Genomic DNA, 12,709 nt, shown 5'->3' on the forward strand with positions numbered 1-12,709 from the left:
TTTGACCTTAGGAGGTCTGTTTCCTCCGTTTTGCAGTACGTGACACCCCTCCCGATCAACAGGACCCCCGTTTCGACCATAGGAGGTCCGTTTCCTCCGTTTTGCGGTACCCCAGACCCCTCCCGATGAACAGGATCCCGTTTCGAACATGGCCGGTGGAACACAAGGCCGTTTCCTCTGTTCTGCGGTACGCCAGGCCTCGTTTCCATCGCATGTTCCGTCCAAACCCTCCCGATGAACACGACCACGCATTCCGTTGCCTCCCGATGAACATGATGCATTCTGTTGCCTCCCGATGAACACGGCGCATTCTGTTGCCTCCCGATGAACACGACGCATTCCGTTGCCTCCCCATGAACACGACGATGACGTTGTTTCTCCGTTCTAACCCAGCCATTGTACACGAGCCCTGGCCGTACGTATATATGCGTGAGTAGGCGTTCCATACCCCCCCATATGTACACATACGTGGCCGTATTTTCTTTCTTGCACCCTGACCGCTGTACGTACGTGTACATGCTACGTGTGCGCCTCTACTACGACACGTGCGTGCCTCTACTACGACACGTGCATGCCTCTACATCCACCAGTATATATGTACGTACACGTTCGCGACCAGAATGACAACGCTACGTACGCTTTGACCAGGTGGGTCCCGACTGTCAGGCACTTCCTTGCCTGCGAAGATGTAGCTGGTGGGTCCCAGCAGTCAGGGGGGCGAATGTTTTTTTTGCCCAGACGCACTTCCTTGCATGCGAAGATGTAGCTGGTGGGTCCCAGCAGTCAGGGGGCGAATCATTTTTTTTGCCAGGACGCACTTCCTTGCGTGCGAAGGTGTAGCTGGTGGGTCCCAACAGTCAGGGGGAGAATGTTTTTTAGCAAAATAAGGTGTCCCGTCCGGTGGGTGCCTGCTGTCAGGTGGAGGAATAATTATTTTGCGCGTAATAAGGAGGCACTTCCTTGCGGCCGCTGTGGACCCAGCTGTCAGCCTCTCCACGTACAGTACTCTTCCGATGGAAGTCGGTCATTGACCATGTTGACCACACCGTGCCGAGAGCACCAGGGCGGTGGACAACGGCGATGCCTAGGAAGGGGACGACTCGGAGCCGGGAAGACGCATTAGTGGAAGCCCGCACGAAGAGGAGTACGAGGGTTCACTGGTTCGGCTACGGTGTGAGGCTACCATCGCCACAGAATAACAGGGGGTGTGGGTGAGTGGAGGGATGGCCTGGCCAGCGGTGGGAATAGTATGGGGGCGGTGAGGCCTCCGCGGTAGCACAGTCGGCCACGGGAGGCAGGAGCAGGCGGCACAACCGGTGCTGCTTTGGGCAGCTGGACCAAGAAGACCAGAGGTTGAAGAAGCACTACGGCCGTTGGATGGACATCGTACGGTCACTGAAGCTAGAATCGTTTATTATTGACCAAGTTGACAAAGCCCTTGGTACGCTCCAACTTAGTAGGCCCACAGGTTAGCCTCCGAAAATGGTGCGCCCCAGATGTCAGGGGGAGGAATCATTTTTTGGACGGCCGAAGCTAAGAATATCCGAGATTGAAGAAGAAGCATGACATCTGTTGGATAGACATCCAACGGCCGCTGCTGCTAGAACCGTGTGTTGACTATAATAAGTTGACAAAGCATTGCATACGCGTCAACTTATTTTTCTTAGGGGACGCGTCACTTAGTAGGCCCACAAGTGTGTGGCAGAGAACTTATAGCCCATTTGCATTTTGTAAGAATGTACAGCCCATTCTTGAATTCTAATGGAATTTACAATAGCTCATTTACAGTTTGTTAAAAGTACAGCCCATTTTCTAGCTAGGACAACGATTAATAATTTCAACCAACCGTTGAAGATAGAATTCAATAAAATTTCCCACATTTTGATGGGATCCGAAATATTTTTATCCCGAAATTTCTAGTAAGATTAAATATAAAATTTTATTACGTAAAAATCCAACGAAACATTGCGCGCGCAACAATGAAAATTTAAGATTTTCAAAATACATAAATAATATTTTATAAACTAATTTTGTGTTTGGTGCATTTTTTTATAGTTATTGCCCAGGTTTTATAATTACATCCCATTTATTATTTTTAAAGCCCATTTTCTTGTTAAGCCTAATGCATCCCTCTTAGGAAAGATTTGCAGCCCAGCGGGGCGGAGAATAACAAGTTGACCTTGCCTGGGTATTCCTCAAAAAGACGTATAGCTGGGCAAGCCATTTTCATTTGGAAAAACATTAGTATCTGGGCTGGATATCTGCCTGGGCTAGACGGGCCACAGCCCGCCCAGTTAATACCCTGCTCTCCTCTGAACAACAACGAAATCATCGCCAAGAAAAACTCTGCAGTGCTCATGCCTCAAAAACACAAATACTGCTCGAGCTGCTTGGTCCCAGCTGTCGGCCGCACCTTGTGCAATTCTCTCGTTTATATTGACTACATATGTTGACAATGGTGTGGGACCGTGATGTCAGGAAACTAGGAGAAAGCAAAAAATATAGTAGTACATAATAAGGAGGAACTTGCGTACGTACGGCTATGGCCCTAGTGGGTCCCTAGTGTTATCCAGTCAAAATAAACTCATCTCCTGAATCCTCATGTTCGTTGACGATGTTAACAATGCTCAGCGCCACGGCGAGCGCAACAACTCGAAGGACAATGGAGAGGGCCTCGCGGGCCCTATGGATGGTCTGATACAACGCCCACTGCTCATTCAGGGAGCCAGGATCATCGAACACCTATGAGCACCTTCGAGAAACTGATACGGCATAAAATGGTAAGGCCGCACTTGGGAGCTCTGGTTTATTTCAAACCTGCATTAACATACACAAGTGTAATTTACTTGTCATCGGAAACAACACGTAAAATACAGGCGTAATGAGACCAAGGGCCCGAGGTCTGTAAGTAAAACCGGTAGGTTACGCGTGTAATTTGAGAGACTAGTGTATATTTTACGAGCACTACTATATGGACGACATTACCAGACGATACATGCACGACGTGCGTATCATGCCATCCATAGGCAAGGCTGAAATAGCAGCTAACGGCTGGATTAGCAATCGTCCTTGTGTCGTTCAGCGTTTTTGTCGTGTGTGCAGTACTTCCGATATTTTACTAGTCGAAATCGACCAACCAAGCGCCTTCGCCCGAGACCATCTGCTTTAACTTACAAGCGTCAGTTTTACAAGCGGTTTTGGTTGGAAAACAACGATCCAATCACGGCCTAATATCATGAGTTGGTCGAAAGATCATATGGTTTCACGTCTAACCTACCCGACTTGTCGTATAGGCTATGAATGAAACATCATACGATGAATTTCTTAAGCACGAAAACAACAGAAGAGGATGATCTTCTTAACAAGCAAATTACTGGCATTAGATCGACATGCAAAACAATACGAAGCATTATTCTCAGGAGGCACGGTGAACAGCTCGTGATGCCGCATGCCACAACATTCCAAGCTCAACTTTGCAATCAAACACAAGGCCTGGCATTACATAGACAATATTCAGAACAAACTCTTAACACAGGAATATCTCAGCAGAGTAACTATTTACTTCTAAACTGAACACAGGAATATGAAAAAACACTCGACGCTGCTCACAGCAAGGGTGTCCCACTCAAAAGTATCAAATGCATGTCTTCTGACTAACATCAATGAGCAAATTTTGACAAGGTTTTCCAATTCCAATATATTAAACTAACGTCTTCTTGCTAACATCAATGATTAAACTTTGACAAGCTTTTCCCATTCAAAATATGTAATGCCTATGATCGTGGAGTCCTGTCGTAGCTTCTTAAATTGCCAATGGTCTCTGCAGACTAGTCATGTCACCGGTGTCTAATAAAACTTCATAAAGCTTATCAGTCATTCCTTCTGTAATGTAGCGCAAACAGTGACTGCTTCTTTCTGCAAAGTGGAACGACCAACTGGACCCAGTAATGCAGCAGTTTGCCTTGGACACATTGGCTCCTTTTGTGTAGTTTAACTAAAATCAAAGTCGGAATAAAACCGAGCTTTAATTTTTATATCCATGTAAGCAACAATAGGTATAAGGGAAACATCTAACTTATCTTGGATGGAAAACAAAGTAGGATAGTAGCATTTCTAAAATGGTTGCATTGATTCATATTAACAGAGACATTCTCTTGAAACAACATTCCTTAAAAAATGTAATTTACTTTTAATAGTGGCATTGCTTCAATTCTCCGGCGGCATTCTTAGATTAACAACAGCAAAATAGCTGTATGGGACATGCCAGCACCATGTGCGTCCACATGTATAAATGGGTGATGCAGAGTATGTAGCCAAGCAGCCTATATGCGTTGGTCCCATATTTGTTCTCTTTGAACCTTTTTCCTATGTGAGGGCAGCAAATCTAGTCCTGCACAAACCACCCGACCCCCCAGTTTCTTTCCCTTTTCAACAAAGAGATGTGTGTACTGGGTTACCCCCTTTTCCTCTTTTTGACCTACAAAGCGGCTGGATAGCTAGTCTATACTACTTTCCGCCCCTCCTTTCCTCATTGAACCACGTCCTAGATTCTTGCTCCAGCCCACCGCACCCTTCTTTCCTCTTTGAACCAAGACCTAGATTCGACTACAGATCGAAAAAGATCCACATGCAGCTAGAGCAACGACGGTTTCAAAGAAACTTATACGTTAGGGTCATCGGGATGTGGCAAGGCGTGCGGCAAGAGGCCAGATCTGCCCACACTACGTACGACAGCGAGGAAGAAGGGGTCGGTGGCCCTCCCGCACAGGCGCTGGGTGAAAGAGAACAGCACAGCCGGCAGTGGATTGCCTCCCTCGCCGAAGGCGATAGAGTGAATGTTGCACCTCCTCCCCTTTCTCGTGCGACGGGATACAGACGCCTCCTTCACCAGTTGTGAGGTGGGAGAGAGAGAGACAAGAGGCCAACACAGTCTTGTTTAGATCTGGTGAAGAGAGGGTGAGAGACTGTGAATATAGCAAACCCTAGCAAATGAACGTTGAGCCTCTAGCATGTAACATATATGTAGTGCGGCGAGCATGTGGAGAGTGCAAACCCTAGCGAACAAGCACCGAGGCTCCCGCTTATATATATACTACTGTAGTATGGACTGAGCTACGGTGCCTTCACTGCACCTGCTTTTGGCTGTATGACAGGTGAGCCAGTAGCATTTTGGGCCCACCTGTCATAAACCCAAAGGCAGGTGCACTAAGTCAATGAAGCTGCGCCCATATAGTACTCTCGTGTATACGACTAATATATAGTGGAGTGGTTTTCTTATTCTCTCCATAACAATCGTTTTAAATTGTGTAAGTACGAAACGAAACTCTTTATTTAATGTACAGTGAAGAAAACTAGTACTACTACTTCCGATGAACTAACGATCCACGCCCACGCGTCCTGGTCGCACTTCCTGTCCTTCACGTTTGGTACACTTCCCTCCCTTAAGTGAACAACCACACATACGCCAAATTATCGGACACGTGTGAGAGTGTGTACAAATAAAGAATTTTAATTTCAATTATCGGAAAGGTTTGAGAGTATTACAAAGTTTGACTTCAGTCAAATCTAATATGCGGAGTAAATAAAAATGGAGGGCTACTACGTCCATCCGGGTTTTTAGTCCACACCATTTTTTAAATCAAAGTTAATAGCTAGACAAATAAAATTACAGGGGAGCTGGAGACAAAGTTGTGAGAAGGCTTAGAAATCAATACAAAACTTATGCTCTTAGTACTAACGTCGATCCTTCTTCGAGGAAACATTTGGTTCATAGCCAATTATGTGATAAAATTGTACCAACGTGAAAGACGACTGCGTCTCCAACGCAACCAAGGTGAACTGACGAAGGATATCATCTTTGTGCGTAACAAGCAAAGAGCACTTATGGAAGACAGCCTATTTTTCATTGAAAATCGATCAGCTTCACCAGCCTACGCAACCATGAGGCGCAACCATGAGCATCGATAGGTCATCGTGGTGATCCATCATCCATTTGGCATCAAGTTTGGGTGAGGCACCTATGAAGTTCGACAAATCCTCACTGTGGTCTATTTCTTCTCAGTAATCAAGCTCGAGGAAGGAAGAACCATGTGGCAGAGGACAGTGAGGCGGAACAACAATAGCCATCCAATTTTGTGCAGTTCCACTAAAATTGAGGAAGACATGCCCGGGTATGGAGACACGCATCACTGTTTCCAAAAATATTAAAAAGGGTTAGCAACGACATCTCAATTGTCAATAAGAATTAATGACAAGTACACCAACAAACAAAAGCATCATAATTATCTTGATGGGAACTTAACCAGGATAACCGAGAAAAAAAGCATTTCTTTATTTAACCAGTGATAGTACTACCACCATATGGACAATGATCGCACAACCACCATGTACTTTTTTTTTGAAAAAACATGTATTCCTCCACCGAGGCATAAATCAGGACAACTTTTCGAGTGGAATTTCCTCTATAATAGTACTCCCTCCATTTTTGTATACAAGGCCAATATCAAAATTACAATTTGCAACTATACAAGGCCACTAACACAAATCGATGTAAAATTGATGAGGTTTGCCTCATACTAGCAAGCAAAGACATTAATACCTCATGCATGCATGCGGGAGTGAGAAGATTGATTTGAATGCACCGTATTAATCAACCAACAAGGAGAGAGAGAGAGAGAGTTGTCTTGTTGTGCATTGGAGAGATAAATTCACATTAATTAACACGTCAAGCAAGGAGAAAAGACTAGTTTGCAATATTGGTTTAAGTAGGCATTAATTTCTACATTGGTACTTGTAATATGGGTTTGTGGCCTTGTATACAAAAATGGAGGGAGTACTAGTAGGTGACGTTAGACCAGCCGACGAACCCTAGCTACTACTATGCATGGGGAGCTGGCGAGTAGTCGCATAGAAGAAAACCCGCACGCAGCGACCCAGGGAGCTAGACCAGTACAAGAAGTTATACCTCAGGTGGGCGAGATGTCGTTTAGGCGGGCGGGCGGGATCTGCCCACACGACGGCAGTGAACAAGGGCACGGAGGATCTTCGTCCGCGCCAGCACCGACTCCGAGAGGACGATGCGCATCGGCTTCTTCCGTTGCCGACGGCGACAATGTCAACGCTGCACCTCCTCACCTCCCGCAGCGGACGGGATTCAGCCGGATCTGTGACCACCGGTGAGGAGAGAGATAGAGTGGACACTGTCATCTTGTTTTGATATGGAGAGGGTGAGAGAGCGAGACGCGAGAAACTCTATCAAACAAGAGGCTATAATGGAGTAAAAAAATCTCTCCATAGCAGTGGTTTTAAATAGAATACACGCGTTCCCAGAAAAAAGAAACGAAAACTGGCGGACAATTTTTAAGGGTCTGTCTAGGACACATCTAGATGTGACATAGTTATGTCACATCTAAGTTGATGTCCACTCTGTTTATGGTCAATTATTTTTGTCCTAGTTTTTTTGTTTCTTGTTGCTACTCCCTCCGTCCAAGTGTGTAGGGCGTCTAAGGAAGGGCAGCGTGATTCCCTCAAAAAAAGGGAAGGGCAGCATGATCTAGGCGCGAGTGGAGTGGGCGAAGGGAAAATTTAAACCAGGAAAATAGCCAGTTACCAAGCAAGTTTAGCCCTTAATTCTCGCTGGTAAATCTCGCTAGACACGCCAATTTATTGCCTGACCTTTCCCTTCCTCAACGAGCTGCGCATGCATGCAACAATACCCGCGCTAGTTAATTGCCTTCCGATTTTTTCGCTCGGGCTGACCAATAATCAACTAACTAATTGTGCATGCATTGGCCTAACACATACCGCGGGTCATCAGTTTTGATTAACATGACATTTAAAAATGGTTGCACGGGGAGCTAGAACAAGAGACTGTAAAACGAGGCTGGTTTAACTACCTATATGCGACTAAAACTTTTGGAAAAAATGGACTCTCTTAGACGCCCTACACATCTGGACGGAGGGAGTACATTATATACTTGTGGGAGCTTAGATGTGATATCCTTAAATAACATCTAGATGTGAATTAGACAAACTAATTTTCTAACATACCAAGAAAGAAAACTCGAGCAAAAACATGCCCCCGCTTCCAGGTCATGAGAGTCGTCGCGCACACACACATAGACATAGACATGCATATCCGTGTTTACATAAAATCCCATTTCCATCTCCATCTCCAATCATATTTGTCCAACTGGCACATTATTTACGTTGTTACGCAGCAATATTAACATACAACATCTCTTGTTTGCGCACGTCCGGACCGCTGCCACGACCGGTCCTGACCAACCCGAACCCTCTTCATCACCTGCGCGTGCTTCCCGCCAGAAACGGTCAGTGCCGCATTCATGCCCGGCCAAAGCGGACGCGACCTCTCACTGGCGCCGGCATTGAAGCGGCGTGCCGGCCGAGAGAGCATCGCCCACGCCACTTCCGGGTGCACGCGGCTGCTCCGCGTTCAAAGGTCGCAATAACCGGCTACAACATGCATGTAAAAAGTTCTTGGGAGTCCATACTACAACTAGTTGTCCTCCCCCAACTCGTCAATCTCTTCCAGTAGTGCTAGTACTCCATGGCGCGGTCCATCGACAAGCAGGCGGGAAAGTTATCGTATACTACTCGGTTTGCGATGAGTGGCATGCCGAGAAACTGTGTGGGGTCGAGCCATGGAGGAGGGTGAGACATGAACACGATAGACGCGATTTAAACGTTGGTTTTGCTCGATGGCGCGATCCAACAAAACGAAACGTTGGTTTCTCTCCGTTTCCATTTTTTCTCCGGAAAAACGGAAACTTTCCACTCAATTTTCATTCCTATTCCAAGGTTGCCCCGTTACAACATTCCATCAAATACAAAGGAAAACTAACACGCATGCTGATGCATCTCAATGATTCACAGATCATAGCCAATATTTACTTCACAACTAAAGAAAAAGTTGTGAGAGCGTGTACGAAAGAAAAACTACTGATGGGGTCACTACGACTTAAACCCTAAACCCTAAACTTGATTTAATTTCCTGGCCAGGTAGAACCTGTCGAAGGAAAGACGGCTGGCACCCTCGGATCATACGATGCTTTTGTGCAGTTCCACTAAAATCGACCTGAGCATCCCTGATGGCAAAGATATTGAAGAAGTGTGATTAGAATAATAGTACTGGCACTAGTTCATGAGACATAAACTCATCACAAGTAGAAGCCGGTAGAAGTAGAGAAAGATTGACATGGAGATGGAGCTACGGCAGTGGAGCAAGTCGGCTCCAAAAGGAAGATGGACTATACCTGGGATGTCGGGCTGTAGCTAGAAGGGCGGTTGGGACGCGGCATCGGCCCATACCGTGGTGACCCATGATTGGGACGCACTGACTGTGGGTTTTCTCCCTCGTTGATGTCGACCGCGTCTACGCAGAACATTGTTCCCTTCCCCCAGCTGTGGGATCAGGCCCATCGTTCTATGCTTGTGAAGAGAGCAACCTAAGCAAGCAGGCTTGTAGCTTAGGCTCCTGCAAGTGTATATATAGTGGTTTTATTTTTCTCTCCATATCAACCATTTTATATTGCGTACGTGTCATTCAAGAGTGAAATGATGGTTGCTTCTTCCGACTAACTTACTGTGTGATTTGACTACTCGTTAGTGGCCCCTACACATACTCCCCCTACGTGTATGCAACAGTCACACGTACACATGGATGCAAAAACGCGCGCGACGCCCTAATACATGCATGTCCGAGCACATGAAGGAACACACACGGTCATGCTCAAGTGCTCAACCTACACGTGCATGCACACACATACTCAGTCAGGGTGAGCTAGTGACCGTATAAACACCGGAATATATATATATATATATATATTGAGCGCAATGAGCATATTATGAAGTCCAACAACCAGTGTCTTGGTTGATCGTCCTAAGAATGCTTATATATGAATAAAGCTCTCTCATTTACCCGCAAAAAAGATTAAGCCATATTAACCGGAAAGGAGGGAGTATGGACTAGCACTACTTTTTGGTGTGTCCCGTCAACTCGCAGAACGAGGAGAAGCTTGCAGGACAAGGTGAAGCTCGCTTACGCCTTCTGACTAATGCAACCTACCCTCGGTGGACATGCATCAGTCATTCGGTGTCAGATTGTCAGAGGCATACACTGTAGTACCCAACATGCGGAGTACCATCATTGTTCGACTTCAAGAAGAGGTGAAGAGCCAAACGCAGTAGTATGAGTAGTACTACTACTAGAACTGCATGGTGGAGCGTCTGTACTCTTTTTTTTCTCTGATAAAGTACACGTTTATTCCGGAGAAGGGCGGAAAACGGCAGCCCGACATGTAATGAATGATATCGGTCAACCAACCATGCTCGAATATATCTTGGCCTCCGTGCGAGCCCGTCTGTGTGTTCTCGCTCCTCGTCTCTCTCAAGGAACGGCGGGTTGGCTCTTTGTCGTCAATTGAGATTGGTTTCCTCACACTCTTGTCCCACATGTCAGTGATATGCCAAGAGGAGGTGCGTTGACCGACTGGCCATACGCGTACTTGGTTTTGCACCTTCATACTACTCCTCCCTCCGTCAGAGTTTACCGGGCACGCTTCATTATGATGTTTCTCTCAATGCATTTCCACAACCAGAGAGACTTTAGATGCGTTTGGTTTAATGCTCAATTAATTAGGGCATGGAAACCACAATCAAGTCCACAATTTTCTCTCTCCATGTACTCTGTACTACTACAGAGTGGAGTAAGTGCATGCATGTGTGTACCCGGGGTGGAAGCACTGCATGCATGTGGTGTACGCATTATTCCCTCTAGTAATAGACGTCGTGCTATAACTACCAATGCTATTTTTCAGGCCAATCGCTAGCCGCCTTGGTCCCACAGATTTTCTTTTCTTTTTTCTCAAGCGCGCTATATAAACAGTGACGGATGGAGTAGTATGAGCAGATTCAAAGAAGAGCGTATTGATGGTTGCTTCTTCAGAGCAACTTACAGTGGGAAAGGTGGGGCTTATGATTTGACTGCTCATTACTCACTATTAATGCGGCGCAACGACGGGGCTGAGCCTCCCATGCGGTTGTGCACTACCCCCTCAGTTCTTAAATATACTCCGGAGTATTTGTCTTTCTAGAGATTTCAAAGAGTGACTACTCAAATATTTGTCTTTTTAGAGATTTCAAATGGACTGGCACATACGGATGTATATAGAGATATTTTAGAGTGTAGATTCACTCATTTTGCTCCGTATTAGACACTTGTTAAAATCTCTAGAAAGACGAATAGAATATTTAGGAACAGAGGGAGTACACATACGGAGCAAAATGAGTGAATCTACACTCTAAAATATGCCCATTTGAAATTTGTAAAAATACAAATATTTAGGAACGAAGGAGTATAATTTTGTGCATGACACATGGACCCGGATGACGAAGAGGCTTCTGGCAATGCTATCAAGCTTCCATCATTTGCTTACATAATTGACGTACTATACAAATAATTTTCCAGCGACATGAAATTGTACAATGGTGTGAGCTTTCAGCTTTTGTTTCACGTGTCTTGCCATCGATGCTCTTTCGGAAACAATAAAAAACTAACTTCCTTGCTAATGCATGTCAATTATTAGCAGATCAGAGCTAATAATTACATCACAACTGAAAACAGAGTTGTGAGAAGGCGTTAAATTAAAATTGATACATGCTTTCATTGGCAGCAACGTCCCCCCAGCTTTGTCTAAATCAACAAGGCATGCTGGGAAAAAAGTAGCTGTCTGGAGCATGCAACATTCTGATCATTTTGTGCAGTTCCACTAAAATAGAGCTGAGCGTCCCTGTTCCAAAGATATTAAGTGTGATTACGATAATAGAGGACTAATGATGAAACAATAAACACACAAATAGAAGCCGGCCACCTTTGCCGTCTCTCTTAAGACTAACTAGTTGGAGAAGATTAGGCTCGGAGTTGGATGAGGAGGATAGAGCAAAACCAATCTCCCTTTGTGAAGTCGCACTGAAATGTAGAGACGTTGCACGTGTGACATTTTAGTACAACTGCACAAAACACTCTTAAGAAAAAAGTGATTTGTGCAGTTCACCAAAAGGTCGCAATAGCAACGAGGTGAAATGGATAGCCCTGTTTGCAAAAAAGAGGTAGAAAGGAAACAATTACTGGCCAATAACAGTTGATGACACATGCGACGACAAAAGAGAAGGATATTCCTGGTCCTAAGGGAAGATAACAACACGGTTGTGTTTGTCTAAAACGGTGTGAGGACGAGAATGCAATATGGAAAGTATGCCGGACGAGCTACGTTTTGGGCAAAGAACTATGGAAGATCCACATGCAGCGACGTGGGAAGACGGGCAGTGGAGTAAGGCCGGAGGGGATACCTGGAGGTCGTCGGGATGTAACTAGGTGAGCAGCAGCACGCGGAATCTACGAGCAGGTGGCGTAGGCCCTGCCGCGCCGAAGCTTGGTCAGAGAGAACGGCATGTACCGCAGATCGGGACGTGCTGCCTCGGCACCGTCGAACGGAGAAACGATGCACTTCCTCCCTTTCCACCGGCGGACGGGATGCTGCCGCCGTGTACCCGCGCGGGTGTGGCTGGGCACGAAGCGTGAGTACGTGCACGGTGCACCTATTCTCTTCTTGTATACGTACACCACCTACGTGGGGTTGTGTGAGAGAGATACAAACCTAGAGAGATATAGTGTGTGGGTTCTTGAGAG

Source organism: Triticum dicoccoides, chromosome 7B, assembly GCF_002162155.2.
Source record: "Triticum dicoccoides isolate Atlit2015 ecotype Zavitan chromosome 7B, WEW_v2.0, whole genome shotgun sequence".
NCBI classification, from domain to species: Eukaryota; Viridiplantae; Streptophyta; class Magnoliopsida; order Poales; family Poaceae; genus Triticum; species Triticum dicoccoides.